At 41.3% G+C, this 16,480-nt stretch overlaps 1 long non-coding RNA gene across 1 annotated transcript; it reads left to right on the top strand.

The window, feature by feature from the left end:
* Positions 1–521: 521 nt before the first annotated feature.
* On the top strand, positions 522–15,454 carry LOC116565830. Its single transcript, XR_004275607.1, has 2 exons — positions 522–1,101; positions 14,906–15,454. It is a non-coding gene; the product is annotated as an uncharacterized LOC116565830 (long non-coding RNA).
* The last annotated feature ends 1,026 nt before the right edge of the window (positions 15,455–16,480 follow it).

Genomic DNA, 16,480 nt, shown 5'->3' on the forward strand with positions numbered 1-16,480 from the left:
TATGTATACATATATATACATATATATATATATATATATATATGTATATATATATACATATATATTTTATATATATGTGTATATATATATATATCCTGGTTCTCTATCCTGCAGATGTGGATCTTGGAACTTCTTAGCCTCCATAACTGTGTGAGCCAGTTCCTGTAATAGATCTCCTGTTATGTGTGGATACGTATCCTGTTTGTTCTGTTTCTTTGGAGAAACCTGACTAATACCCAATGGTATACAGAGCTGGGAACTGCTCTTCTCTTCTGTGGGAGGAGTTCATGGAGATGTGGGTAGCTATACCAGGAAAAGAACGGGAGCTTTTTGGGTGCCTCTCAGGAAGAGGGATTGCTGGTTGCTCATTTTTATGGTTATTTCATGATGATATGCTAAACAAGGGGTGGATTATTCATATCTTCCCTTTTTAGACCATATAGGGTAACTTCCTGACGTTGCCATGGCATTTGTAAACTGTCGTGGTGCTGGTGGGAGTGTAGCAGTGAGGACCACCAGAGGTCACTCTTGTCGCCATCTTGGTTTTGGTGGGTTTTAGCTGACTTTACTGCAATCTGTTTTATCAGCAAGGTCTTTCTGACCTGTATCTTGTGCTGACCTCCTATCTCATCCCGTGATTTAGAATACCTTGATCATCTGGGAAAACAGCCCAGTAGGTTTCAGCCTTATTTTACCCAGCCTCTGTGGAAGATGGAGTTGCTCAGGTTCGAACACCTCTGACATTTATGTCCTGATAAACCCATTGTAAGCTGAAAATATTATAAGTTGAAAATGCATTTAATACACCTAACCAACCAAATATCATCATAGCTTAGCATAGTACCTTAAATGTGCCTAGAACACTTATGTTAGCCTACGGTTGGGCAAAATTAACACAAAGGCAGTTTTATAATAAAATGTTGAATACCAGTGTAACTTATTGAATTCTGTACTAAAAGTGATAAACAAAATGGCTGTATGGGTATAGAACCATTGTATACCCATACAACCATTCTGTTTATCACTTTCAGTACAGAATTCAACTTGAAGTGTGGTTTCTCCTGAATTGTGTCTGGCTTTCACACCATCGTAAAGTAAATGGTAAGTTGAACCATCATAATTTGGACACAGTCTATATACAGTAGAAGGAATTTGAAACAGTACTGAACACTTGATACTAAGAAATTACTCTTAATTTTTTATTTATAGTGGTGATATTATGGTATGTTTTAAAAAACAGAACCTTATCTTTTAGAAACTCCTACCAAAGTATGTCTGGGTGAAATACTATGATAATGAGATTTGCTTCATATTAATCCAGTTGTGAGGAGGAGTGTGTGGAAGTATAGAAACAACATGAGTGACTTTGTGCTGTTAATTGCAGCAGCTGAGTAATGGGTACATGGAGTTGTTTATGCTATTCATTCTATTTTCATAAATGTATGAAATTTTTCATTATAAAAGTATTTTTAATTGCTCAGCAAAAACTGATGCTCTTTATCATGGATTGAAGCTTAAAAGGCCCGAGGTAGCTTCTGAATCATGAGGACATTGCAATGGTGTTCATTACAGCTTCAGAGATGACCATGCGGGATGAATGCTTGCCCAGATGAGTCTCCTCAGGTTTATCGACCCCAAGCCTGTAGACACTGAACAGAGATGCTGTCTGAACTGAATCACTGTATAAACCTTCATTGCTTCTGCAGACCTTACACAGGAAGTTCAACAAAGAAACTAAACTTTTTTAGGCTGGGTGCAGTAGCTCACACCTGTAATCCCAGCACTTTGGGAGGCTAAGGCGGGTGGATCACCTGAGGTCAGGAGTTTGAGACTATCCTGGCCAACATGGTGAAACCCCGTCTCTACTAAAAATATAAAAAATTAGCCAGGCATGGTAGCTCATGCTTGTAATCTCAGCTACTCAGGAGGCTGAGGCAGGAGAATCACTTGAACCCAGGAAGTGGAGGTTGCAGTGGCCCAAGATTGCACCATTGAACTCTAGCCTAGGCAACAAGAGCAACACTGTCTCAGAAAAAAAGACAAAAAAACAAAAAAACTTTTTAGTCTGCATTTGATCTTGCAAAAATAACCTCTCTGAGCTTCAGTTTCTTCATCTATAAAATGGGGATGTAATACCAGTCTCATAGGTTATTGAGAGTTTTAAATGAGATGAAGGATGTAATGTCTTTAGCCCTCGGTAAATTATGAGTGATGGTAAGTGGCCCATATCTGTGGGTGGAGGGAAGGGAAGCAGACTCTGAAAGAGGGAGGAGACTGAAAACAGCAGGAAACATTGTCTTAGCAGTGGGACAGCTGGAGATAGAGCAGAGATGGAGCAGGAGACACACTGAGAAGGAGTCCACGGCAAAGAGGTGAGCATTGTCAGAGGTCTCCTGGGATCTAAGGAACAGGTAGCTGAGAGGCTGCCAGGCTCAGAGCAGCGAGGAGGATATGCCTCTGACAGAGAAAGTCTAGACATCTGAGATTGGGGCCTATCAACCAGATGGGGCTAGGCAGAGCAGCAAAGCTTTGATGGCTAATTGTACATGTTAACTCAACCAGGCTAAGAGATGCCCTGATAGCTGGTAAGATAATATTTCTGGGTGTGTCAGTGAGGATGTCTCTGGAAGAGATTAGCATTTGAATTAGAAGACTAAGTAAGGAAAATCACCCCCACCAAGTTGGGCCAGCACCATCCACTCAGTTGAGGACCCAGATAGAATAAAATGGTGGAAGAAGGATAAATTTGCTCTCCCTGCCTGAGCTAAAATATCCATCTTCTCACTTCAGACGTCAGTGCTTCTGTTTCTCAGGCTTTGGGACTTGCACCATTAATCTCCAGATTCTCGGGCATTAGTACTTAAACTGAATTACACCACCAGCTTCCCTGTTCTTTAGTCTGCAGATGGTGGATCTTGGAGCTTCTCAGCCTCCATAACTGTGTGAGCCAATTCCTATAATAGATCTCCTGTTATATGTGGATATGTATCCTGTTTGTTCTGTTTCTCTGGAAAACCCTGACTAATACCCAAACCGTTGGATGGTATACAGAGCTGGGAACTGCTTTTCCCCTCTGTGGGAGGAGTTCTGGGAGATGTGGGTAGCTACACCAGGACAAGAATGGGAGCTTTTGGGGTACCTCTCAGAAAGAGGGGCAAATACATGGGACCCCTGTGAGGTAGAGCTACAACTAGAGAAATAGTATTGGGTTTGTGCTGTTGTCAACCAGTTGTAGCCCATGCTGAATGGCCTGGAAAATACTGATTAGAAGTTAGAGGCCTATCCCTCCCACCTCCTCTTGCACCTAGAACAGAAGCTCTCAATGACCGTGTTCTTTGGGCTTTTTTCAGTTCCCAGAAATGCCTGGCTCATTGGAGGTTCTCTGTGGTTGAATGGTGTGTTTTCAGGTGGATGGGTAGATGGATGAATAATGAACAATGTTATTAATAACTAGGACTGTTTGGATAAGAGTTCACCAAACTTCCTGAGCCAGGAGTCTCCCTATGTAAGGAAGGAAGGGAGAAAAAAAGGAGACATTAATAGAATGTGTCATTCACTCATTCAACAACAATTTGCTGTGTGCCACCAGGAACCAATGCTAGGTATTAGAGGTATAATAATAATTGAAACCAGAGTGATCCTTGCTGTCATGAAGTTGACAGCCTGGTGGCCTACTATGTGTCAGTCTGCAGTCACATAATTGTATAATTATCAGGACTATGGGCAGGCCCCCCACAGAATTCTACCTATCTCTGTTCCTCATCTCTGCTTCTCACTGTTCATTTCCTTGCATGTGGCAAACGCACATTGGAAGCTTCTAAGTTTTACATATTAGAGCTACAGCAGCTGCAGAGAGACCTGGGTACATCTCTTGACACCAATTCCAAAAATGCAGGACAAGCAGCTGATCATCTCAGCTGGGATCTAGAGCCTACTCCTTAGATACCCAATGCCTGTGAAGAAAGGGAGGAATAGTGTTAAGTGGAACATTGCAATTCCTGCAGGAACTCCTAGGATGGCAAGGGAAGAGGCATAGTTACCAGTTATTTTTCAGGGAGGTGTGGATGCAAGAATAATCCTGGACAGACAAAATAACAAGTGCCGTCTGCAGAGACGGAGAGAAAAGCGTGGTGGGGTAGGCTGCAGTGGCACACTGGGTCAGCTGGGGAAGAAAGGCTGTGAGGCACTGTGCCCTGAGGGTTCTTGAGGACCATGGGCAGGCAGGGCCTTGTGCTTCTAGGCAAGTGTGTTGAGAAGTTCAACAGATAGATCTGGGTTTAAATCCTACCTCACTCTTTATTTGCTAAGAAGTTGCTTCACTTTTGAACTTCACTTTCTCCAACTGGGAAATACAAATGGTTATACTTATCCCCACAGGATTAATGTGAGCATTCAAAGAAAGAATATTCTCAAAGAACTGATCAAGTGACAGGCAAAGAGTGGGCACCCAGTATCGGACAGCTGTTGTTCTGATCTGGGACAAAGCCTTCTCTCCAGGGGTGTTTATGTTCCAAAATGATTACCTTGCCTGGTTAATAATTATGCTGGCCCAGATGATTGCATTTATGAGCATTCTATAAAATGGATCAACCTCGATGATGACGTTCTTAATAAAGACCCTGGGTTGGAGAGATCATGTGGTCAGTCAATCTGGGCATTGAGGAAATAAGTTCTTAATTTTTGCCCATATTGAATGTCTTTGAGAGAGACTTTTCAGGACATTAGTTTAAGATCCATAGTACATATTATTAATGTTTCTCTCATAACAGCTATGGTTTATTAAGCAGTTGTTATGTTGAAGACACTGGACCAAGTAGACAACTTTGGAAGCCTTGCCTTATCCACAATGATGCCCCTTCTCTGAGAACTGCTCCCCCTCCCCCTACCTCCTGCATAGGGGTGGTGGGCTCCCATGGGCCATGATTGTGATATATAAACCATACCCCAGCCAAGGTGGGCTTGCCATGTCCATCCAGTCACCAATCGAAACCAAGTCCATCTTCATCCTAGGAAGTTAGCATTGAGACTGAGCAGCTGCGTGTGACTGGAGCTGAAGCACAAGAACTCAGGGATTGTGGGACAGACATACTGTGTCACATGAAGAGAGGAACAATTATAAAGAGAGCAAAACAAAACCAGTGGACAGGAGAGGTGAGGAGACCACAAGAGGGCGCCCAGAAATATAATTTCAGTATGTCATTGCATTAAACTGGGAAGAGCCTATGAGTCAACTCTTCCTTGGATCTGGAAAGCATGTTGTTCATTATCTTCCAGCACCTACATATGAGAAATGAGTAGAACCTGCTCATTCATGAATTGCTGTGCTACTTTCTCCAAGGTTTCTCTCCAAGCATAGTACTTACTCCCTAAACAGTGTTTGACAAAAGTGGGTGTGCACACCATCTGAATTGATTCCCTCCTTGCCACCTGCCACTGCAGAGTTCTTATAGTCCCAGCATGTTCCAAACTCTGAGAACAGCTAACGTATGATAGTACATTGCTTTTCATATCAGCCGTATAATTATCTTTTTTTGTTGTTGTTTTGAGACAGAGTTTTGCTCTGTCACCCAGGCTGGAATTCAGTGTTATGATCTCGGCTCACTGCAACCTTCGCCTCCCGGGTTCGAACAATTCTCATGCCTCAGCCTCCCGAGTAGCTGGAGTTACAGGCATGCACCACCACGCCCAGCTAATTTTTTGTATTTTTAGTAGAGACAGGGTTTCACCATTTTGGCCAGGCTGGTCTCAAACTCCTAACCTCAAGTGATCTGCCTACCTTGGCATCCTAAAGTGCTAGTATTACAGGCGTAAGTCACTGCACCCCACCTTTTTTTATTTAAAGGATAAAAACCTATCCCTTTTTATAAAGACACAGAAAACACTTCACTCACATATAACATGTCATACCCTTGCAGTGGGGTAATGTCTAGAGACAACCAAGGATTCCATCCACTGTAGCCCCATGCTATTCATCACATTTCCATCTACCCATTGTCTCTCCCAGTTAATCCTCAACTTATCGACTGTCCGAGAAATGAAAATGCTGACACTTTAGAGCTACAAAAGGTCTGGATTTTGAGCTTCAAAATGTGCAAAATATATCCCATGTTCTGACTCTCCGTTGCTGCATAAAACATTACACCAAAATTCAGAAGCTTAAAACAGTCATTTAAATTTGCTCACAATTTTGTGGTTTGGGAATTGGGAAGGACTCAGCTGAGTGATTCTTGCCTCAGGTCTTTCATGAGGTGTCAGTCAGATGTTGACTAGAACAGGAATCAACCGAAGTGTGGGTTGGGCATCCAAGAGACTTACCCATAGGCTGGCAATGGATGCTCCCTATTGGCTAAGAGCTCAGCTGGAGCTCTTGACGAAAGTACTCACCCATGGCCTCTGGATGTTGCTTGGACTTCTCGCAGCTTGGTGGCTGGGTCCTGGAGGAAGCACCTGGAGTGTCAGTGTTTAGAGACCAAAGCAGAAGCTCCAAGGTTTCTTCTGATCTAGCTTCAAAAGTCATACAGTGATATTGCCATCATATGCTGTTGGTTTTAAGTAAGTCACCAAGGCCAGCCCAGACCCAAGGGGAGGGAATTTTACCCCACCTCTCTTTAGGAGAGAAGCCAAAGAATTTACTGCTATTTCCAATCCTGCAAGGGCCAAAAACAAATGATTTAGAAGAATTGGTGAACAGTGTAGCTACCCTCTGGAAATGAAATTGAGAAAGAGAGCTAGGGGGAAAGGAAGAGACCTTAGATACTCAGGTTGATAGGAAACCCTTCTCTCTTCTCACATCAGCCTCATCAAATTTTGGAGTAGGCAGATAAGACGCCAGAATCTCAATATAGTTTAGGGTATCTGAGACTGTGGGAAACCTTATGTTAGTTGTTGAAAACCCAGATGACTCACTAGCATTGAGTAGAAATGCCTGGATACTGTGCCTAGGCCAATGAACTTGAGACAGCCTCAGAGCTCTCCTTGTTCCAGCAATGCACAGTTCCAAATGAAACAGACCTGGTGGTGGTAATGAAGTGGGTGCTGCAGTCATCTGCAAAGACTGTCACCTAGAGACTCGATGGGAGTGAGGGTGTCTTGGCAGCCTCCTGTGTGGACAAATGTCTGATGAGGACAGGATAGGAACTTAGATGGAACCCTGGGAAAAATTTATGGTGTGTGTTGGGGAGCAGACCAACAAATTTAGCTGGGTTAAATTTGGTTTATGTCCCCTAATGAAATGGGACTCAAAATAGAAATTAAACTCAGTTTTAGAAATATATTTGTGAACTGATTTATCTCTCCACATATAATACAACGTTTCATTTTCAGAGTGGACATTACTTAGAATTGATTTTAATCATCTGTAAAATATCAATTATAAAAGAAGATAAACCACCCAACAAATGCATTTATGTCACAGGGAACTGAGGGAATATTATCTTGTTTTGGATTCAAAAGTCTGATCTTCACAACAATTTCTGAGGCTCTGATAGATCTGAGTTTTAGAATCCCAGAAAGATGGCCTGAATAAGATTCATTCTGAAAAAGCAAGACTGGCAATGTTTTAAGATTTTCTAAATCTTAAATTCTAAATCCAAGTGTCTAGCTTTATTGCCTGGATTAAATATTTCAAGTCAAAATATTCTGACTTTTGGGTACTTTTATTGGGTGTATATCTCCCAAAATAAATGATGCTAGATTATGATGGGTCATCTTCAAAAAGAGGTATTATCATTCTAATAATTTGAAGAACATACAATTATATAAAAGTACAAAGCAAAACTAAGTAATTTATATGAAACAACTTCAATTAATCATGTAACCAAAAAGACCTGTAAAGAATTCAAATAAGCCAAGTGCAGGGGCTCAGGCCTGTAATCACAGCATTTTGGGAGGCCAAGGCGGGCAGATCGCTTGAGCCCAGTAATTCAAGACCAGCTTGGCCAACATGGTGAAACGCTGTCTCTACAGAAAATTCAAAAATTAGCCAGTGTGGTAGTGAGTGCCTGTAGTCCCAGCTACTAGGGCGGCTGAGGAGGGAAGATCACTTGAGCATGGGAGGATCAGTTACAGCAGAGGCTGCAGTAAGCCATGATCACACCACTGTACTGTAGCCTGGGTATCAGAGTGAGACCCTATTTCAAAAAAAAAACAAAAAACAATTCAATAAACTCAAAATGAAAACTTGAAACATAAGAAACAGGTTGCTAGTTTACTTAGAAATATATTTTTCATAGTGTATGTTCATGTCTATTTTTCTAAACATTATACATCTAGCATATAATGGCAAATCTCTATTCATTCAAATTAATATCCATATTGATTTGAGGTGAGAGAATAGTGAGAGTATTTAGCTATAACTGAATAAATATGGTTAATTCGTTTTAAATCATTTTAGTTGTGATTTGGGCTTTCATTTAAGCTCTTGCTTTATTTTAAACTTAGGAAAAATTGAAAGTAATTCTCAGTATCCATGACTTAAGTTATAAGCATACAGTAAGCACATTCTAGAATATTTCCTGCATTTTTAACAACTGAATTTATTTGCTTGAGAGAAAGTGGTGACTTCCTCAGTCAAATGCCAAACTGAACTCCAAGCAATGGGTATTAATAGAATACCATCTTGCATCAGCTTTCTCTAGCTCTTTCTTTTTTTTTTGTAACCACTTCCAAATCTAGCTTTTACTTAAGGGAGATTATTAAAAGAAGACTCAATAGACTATGAACACCAGTCGCTTCCATATACCTATTTGCAGAAAAGGAGAGATGAGAAGCAATTATTGTGCATTTACCTTGTTCTAGCCAGAAGAACTTTAGCAGGCAGAAAAAGCTGCTAAGTAGGTAGTTTCACAACTTACAAGTATGCCTCTAAAGTAAAAAATCAAGGCAGTAATTCATCTTAACATGTGTAAGAATAAAAGGAATTAAATAGACCAGTAACTACATGGCTTTTAAAAATTATGTTTATCCTCAGCCTAGGATTCTGGAAATGTATCCTCAATCATATCATGCCTCCATTCTGCTTGGTCTACTCAAACTGGGTTTTAGTAGTGTGGATTCTTGGGCAATTTCAGAGAAATAATAAAGATTTTTCCTTCTATTAAAAAGTCAATCCAGTAAGCTAGCACACAGTACAAGCTCATGAGTCCTTGAATATTGAATACTTATCTTCTGGTTTATAGAACATCTTTATGTCCTGTTTGTGACATAATGTGGGATTTCTTTGCTCCCATGAAGACGTTGCTTGGCACATACTGGTCTCACTAAGAAAGCTTTGCACTTCACTATCCTTGCAGGACTTTGCTTGGCACTAGTAACTAAATTGTTACTAACAGTGGGAAATAAACCTTTGTAAAATAATCAGAGATCTCTAGATAAGCAAACAAGTTAGTTTATTTAAACCGTATTGAAAAAAATTAAACACAATCAAATCTTCCTGTAAGAAATCCCAATGACATGTTGCATATTAATCCAGTGTTTTTAAATTGTGAATCCTAAAACATGGAACTTCATAATTAAGTGCAGTTCAGCCCTTAAGCGTTTGGCACATGCTTTCTTCATGTATGTATATGTGCATGGACCATATGTTTAAGTGCAAACATGCGTCTTTGTACTGGAAACTTCATTTTAAGAAAACTTAGCATAAAAATACTAACTTATAAAACATGATATTAGAGGCAATTATCCACATTCACAGATCTGCTTTTGGTTTTGAAATGATTTGATGAGTTTAAGGGGATACTCCTCGAGTATATTTAAATTGTTCTGTTAAAATGTTTTGATTGACATTTACCTTCTCTGTGAGCTGTACCTAGAAAATAGTAGTCTCAGTTATAGTTATAAGTTAGTAGCTTCCCTGTTTATGTCAGCATAATTTGTTTATTTTAGAAATTTTACCAACATACTTAGTGCTATGGTCTGAATGTTTGTGTCCCCCTAAAATTCATATGTTGAAACCTAATCTCTAAGGTGACAGCATTAAGAAGTGGGGCCTTTGGGAGGTGCCTAAGTCATGAGAACAGACACCTCTTTCCTTTATAAATTACCCAGCCTTGCGCAGTATTTTATAGCAGCGTGAGAATGAACTAATACACCATTTATGAAGAAACAGGCCTTCCCCAGACACCAAATCTGCCTGAGACTTGACCTTGGACTTCTCAGCATCCAGAACCATGAGAAACAAATTTCTGTTGTTTATAAACACTTCAGTTTATGGCATTTTGTTCCAGCCACTGAATGGACTAAAACACTTATCCACTAGACTCCAGAAAAGTAATTTAATTTAGTTGGGCAAATCCGCATACTATGATTTTCAGTTTTATCTTCATTCTTTTTTTGGTACAGAAGCAGATGGATTTTTCCTCATAAGTTTCAGTTATGATTTCAAATAGCTGTAGTGTGGAACCATACCTCCCAAAATACTGTGTCTTCTGGGCAAAATCTGTATGGAAGAGGGCCAGCTTTTGGATTCCCATTTCACCTAGAATAAAATCCAAACTCCTTGATAGGACTTGCAGGAGTGAGTCATCTGCCACTTGCCATCCTCTCCTCAAGCCACACCCCTGCCCTCTGCTCTTCAGCTAAGCCCCATGGGCCTCCTTTGGCTTGGGATACACAAAGACACTGAGCACATTCTCTCTTCAAACCCATGAAAATGCTGGTTCCTTTGTCCAAAAACCTCCCTTCCATCTCTTTGTATGCCTGGTTTTCCCTCAACTTTTATGTTTCCCTCACAGTCTATCTCAAGTAAATCTCTCCCCAACTACTCTCTATTATAGTCTGATATGGTTTGGCCATGTCCCCACTCAAATCCCCAATTGTAACTCCCATAATTCCCACCTGTTGTGGGAAGGACCCAGTGGGAGCTAACTGCATCATGGGAGCATTTTTTTTCCCATACTGTTCTCATGGTAGTGAATAAGTCTCAGGATATCTGATGGTTTTATAAAGGGAAACCCCTTTCACTTGGTTCTCATTTTCTCTTGCCTGCCGCCATGTAAGACATGCCTTTAGCCTTCCTCCCTGATTGTGAGGCCTCCCCAGCCATGTGGAACTGTGAGTCTATTAAACCTCTTTTCTTTATAAATTATCCAGCCTTGGGCATGTCTTTTAATTAGCAACATGAGAACACTCTAATACATAGTACCTGCTTAATTTTCTTCACATCCCAATCATAGGCTATAATTATTGAGATATTTATTGCTTTTTCTCTTTTGTTTGTAGTCTGTCTCCTCCCACTACAATATGAATTCCTTGAGGTCAAAGGCCTTTGTCCCATCTTGTTCAGCACTGTATCTCTTTCCAAGTGCAACAATTTATAGTTTAGAAGTAAAAAAATATTTGCTGAATCAATGGATAAATGGAAAAGGCTCTTACCAGCGATTCTGAAGACCTGTGTTCTAGGCTGATTCTACTATTGATCAGCTTTGTAATCTTAGATAAATCCCAACCTTTCTGAACCCTAGTGCATTCATCTGTAAACTAAAGAGGGGTACTAGATGCATTGAGGTTAAGGTGGCTGCAGAGTTTTGATGCTTCATTCTTCCTTCTTTGCTTCCTTACAACAATACCAGAACAACCAGTATTGAGGGAAGCCTTAGAAGAAAGCATGCATGGGTCTTGAGGTAGAACAATAGGCCGAGGATGTATAATAGCAGAATTTTAATCAGCTTCAGTGCATCCCCATCTCAAAGGCATAAGTCTGGCTTTCACCTACAGTACCTAATAGCCACTTTCCTACTGTGTGAGAGCTGCTTCTCCACCACTACTGCCATCCCTTCCGTATCTTCCCCAGTATTAGAATGACAAAACTATCACCTGAGGACCTGGGAGCAGCATGGAGAGAAACACCACATCCAGAAGGACCTCTTGTTGGAATGTCCAGTATTTGTGAAGGTGTCATGGTGGAGAAGATGCTGATATGGACTGGCAGAGAGAAGTGGGGAGAACATTTCAAGATAAGGAGTGGAATGCCATGAGTGTGGAATAGTGGTCATGCCATTTTGGAGGTGCGTCCAAGTTGCCCTACTAAATGCTGTGTTCACTGCCCATTGTCAGCCTCTGGAATCTTTTCATAGCTTTCTTCACAGGGCTGTGCTATGGAGGCAGGAGGGCTGTCCTTGATAACTTGTTATTTGTTTCATGAAAATTCTTTGCGTGATTTATTTTTTTTTTTTTTTTTTTTTTTGAGTTGGAGTTTCACTCTCGTTACCCAGGCTGGAGTGCAATGGCGCAATCTCAACTCACTGCAACCTCCGCCTCCTGAGTTCAAGCAATTCTCCTGCCTCAGCCTCTCGAGTAGCTGGGACTACAGGCATGCATCACCATGCCCAGCTAATTTTTGTATTTTTAGTAGAGATGGGGTTTCACCATGTTGACCAGGATGGTCTCGATCTCTTGACCTCGTGATCCACCCACCTCGGCCCCCCAAAGTGCTGGGATTATAGGTGTGAGCCACCGTGCCTGGCCCCAATTCTGGGCTTTTGACATGAAGCAGGACTTGGTGGGATCCATGTGACAACACGTTGGCAAAGAAGATATATAAATCATGAAACTAAGAAAAAATGAGCCACAGGAAAATGTGAGCACTAGCGCTTAGTGAAGGGGGGGAGATGGTAGAAAGCTGCTGATGGAAAAGGGAGGTTTGACTGGAATTTCCGGTACAGAATTCAAAGATAGACTGAGAAAAGACCTTGGAACTCACAGAACTGAGATGATTAGTTCATTAAGTAGGAAATCAAAATTCAAGACTTTGAGAGAGGAAGTAGAGCTAGAATGTAGACTACTCAAGTTTTAGATGTGAAAATAAGGAAATAGCAAAAGGGAAAACGAGCCAGGGATAAAGAATTTTAAAAATTTGTTGTGGAGTGTTTTTTGTTTTCTTCTGAGGAATGTGGGTGGATGGTTAAGAAGCTTAGCATAGTGGAGACCTGGGCCTGTTTCTAAGCAGAAGAAAGCCTTCCAGAGGACAGAGGCAGCTGAAGAAATTATTCTTGCACAAGTCTGAGGCTAGAAGTCCAAAATGCAGATGTCAGCAAAGCTGGTTCCTTCTAAGGCTCTAAGGGAAAACCTTTTCCCCGCCTGTCTCCTGGTTTCTGGCTGCCAGCAGTCTTTGGTGTTTCTTGGTTTGTAGCTGCATCACTAGATTCTGCATCACAGAAATGGACAGTGGAAAGGAAACGCAGAGGGACTCGTGGATTGAGGTGAAGAGGATGAGGGGGTAAGAAAGACAAAGTGGAATAACCTGGAGGGGGTTTAAAGGAAGTGGGAGAACTGTCCACCTTCATCTTTCAATCATCATTTTTTAGTTTTTCTTTTGGCAGTTTACACCGACATGGATTTAAAATTTGTGAGAAGAAAAATCTGTTGTAGCAAAGGCATTGCCCAACCTACCTGTCAGTCCAACTCCACGACTGAGCACCAGATGGTGCCCTGCCCAGGGCCAAGGGACCTTTCTGGTGGCTGTAGAGTTCAGTGCACAGCCTCAGCCACTCTTAGGCGACTTTCCTCAATTGCAAATGAACTGAGCCCAGCCTACTCAACCTTCCCTTCCTTTTCTAAATTACTGATAAAGTCTACTGTCCCAACCATCTGTCCTTTTTAGGAGCAAATCTTCTCGAAAGGGCTGTCATTAGTTGCGGTCTCCACTTCCTCAAGTCCCATTTTCTCCTCAGCCCACTCCAGTCATGCTTGTGTCCCATCTTCTCTCCTGAAGTCAGCAGTAGCGTCCGTGGTACCAAATTCAGTGTCCACTCTTGTGCCCACTTGCCAGTCTGTTGGCTTCATGATGCCGCACTTTCTTAAACCTCCCTCTGCTTCACTGACCCCTAGCAGACACCTTGGCTGCTTCCAACTGAGCCTTCTCTTCTCCAACTGTTCTCTCACCCAAGGCGGTCTCCTCAGCCCATCTCTATCATCCGCCACTAGGTCATAAAAGACATTGTAGATTCTGGATATTAGTCCTTTGTCAGATGAGTAGATTGCAAAATATTTTTCCTATTCTGTTGGTTGCTGATTCGCTCTTACGATGGTTTCTTTTGCTGTACAGAAGCTCTGAATTTTAATTAGATCCCATTTGTCTATCTTGGCTTTTATTGCTGTTGCTTTTGGTGTTTTAGTCACGAAGTTCTTGCCTATGCCTGTGTCCTGAATGGTTTTGCCTATGTTTTCTTCTAGTGTTTTTATGGTGTTAGGTTATATGTTTAAATCTTTAATCCATCTGGAGTTAATTTTAGTGTAAGGTGTCAGGAAGGGGTCCAGTTTCTACTTTCTGCACATTGCTAGCCAGTTTTCCCAGCACCATTTATTAAAAATGGAGTCCTTTCCCCATTGCTTGTTTTTGTACAGTGTGGCAGTTTCTGAAGGATCTAGAAATAGAAATTCCATTTGACCCAGCAATCCCATTACTGGGTATATACCCAAAGAACTATAAATCGTTCTACTATAAAGACACATGCACACGTATGTTCATTGCAGCCCTGTGTACAATAGCAAAGACCTGGAACCAACCCAAATGCCCATCAATGATAGACTGGACAAAGAAAATGTGGTACATATACACCGTGGAATACTACGCAGCTATAAAAAACAATGAGTTCGCGTCCTCTGTAGGCACTTATGAATCTGGAAACCATCATTCTGAGCAAACTGACACAAGAACAGAAAGCCAAACACTGCGTGTTCTCACTCATAGGTGGGTGTTGAACAATGAGAACATGTGGACTCAGGGAGAGGAGCATCACACACTGGGGGCAGTTGGCAGGGGTAGGGGAGAGACAGCAGGGGGTGAGGAGGGAATGGAGGGTGGGAAGGGATAACGTGGGGAGAAATGCCAGATACAGTATGCATCTAAAGTAAAATAAAAGTTTTTTAAAAAGACATTGTAGTTTCACTCTTGCTTACATACTCCAAGGGAAGCTAGCTGCTGTGTCCTGAGGAGACTCAAGCAGTCCTACAGAGAAGCAGACATGCCAAAGAAGTGAGACGTATTTCCAACTTTCAGAGAGGAACGGAGACCTCTGCCAACAGCCGTGTGAGTAAGCCATCTTGGAAACAGATCCTCCAGCCCCAGTCAAGCCTTCAGATGACCACAGCCTCTGTTAGTGACTTGACTGCAACATTCTGAGAGATGCTGAGTCAGAACCACCCAGCTAAGCTGCTCCCAGATTCCTGACCTTCAGAAATTGTGTTAGATAATAAATGTTTGTTGCTTTAAGTCCCTAAACTTTGGGGTGATTTGGTATGCAGCAATTGACAAGTAAAACTCCCATGCTGGCCTCATCTTTCAATGCCTCCGCACCATGCTCCCACAGTACTCATATACCTGAAGCACACCCAACTTGTTCCTGACCAACACCCTGTCTCGTTGTTCCCTCTAAGACCCTCTCACACTGGATCTTCTGGTTCCTGTCATTCAAGGCTTAGTCTTTCTTGGCATTCTCTGTGCCTAAAACAATTCAGGGAACAAAGTAGGTGCTCTGTAAACTTTTATTGACTAGAACTATGAATAAAGTACTTTAAACAGTATTTATTGGAACCATAATCCTTGAGAATATTTCATCAATTTCTGAGGTTAAAGTCTAAATTTTTTTCCTAGGAGATATGCTTAGCAGTCATGTTGACTTAGAATGTTGCAACTGTATTCAAAGGTTCAAATGACAAATATATTGAAACATAGTTACCGAGTGCAGAGGGAAGGTGAGTAAAGATTGGAGGAAGGTAGGAGGCAAAGCAAAGTCAACACAGGTTACATTTGTGCTGATTCATAGCTGCCTCATCTAAGCTCTCTTGATTGTTAAAACATATTAGTTCTTTGAGAATATGCTGGAAAACTGACAAGTCGATATACCTAATGGCCCAAGTCTTGACCCAATTCCCCCGGTGCAGAAAAATTAATATCCACTTCAATTATGTACACACACATAGATAGAGAATCTCACTATGAAAATGGTGGATGGTGTAAGTATTAAATACCAAATGTTAATTACTTCTTAACAAAAATCTTCATACTTTTATGTCACAGACTACCCAGGAGTGATATTCAGATATTTAATATCTGATATGGTAAATATTATATATATCTCTCTATATGCCCAAAATTAAAAATAAATTTCCTTTTATTTTTTAATTATGATAAACTATATATAGCATAAAATGGGTAACAAGAGCAAATCAGTAACAAATTATTATAGTTTCCAGTAATTTGTGGTTTTTATAAACTGTCTGTGTGTCTCTGGGGCTACTTAGATTGCCAGTGGGTGCCTTTCTCTATGAAAGCCATCAGTTCCTATTGGCCAGACTTTTCCTGTAGCTGTGATGCTCAGTGTTTTCCTAGATCCCTGTACTGCTTTCTGCTCTTGTCTCAATGAGGGCCAGGGGAAGTAGAGTCCCAGAGTGTTTCACCATCCCTTGCGGTAGCTTAACCCTACCCCAGCTTTGTAAATAGGTGATATGGTTCGGCTGTGTCCCCACCCAAATCTCACCTTGA

The sequence above is a fragment of the Sapajus apella genome, unplaced genomic scaffold, assembly GCF_009761245.1.
Source record: "Sapajus apella isolate SASKATOON/1434 unplaced genomic scaffold, GSC_monkey_1.0 scaffold41, whole genome shotgun sequence".
Classification (NCBI taxonomy): Eukaryota; Metazoa; Chordata; class Mammalia; order Primates; family Cebidae; genus Sapajus; species Sapajus apella.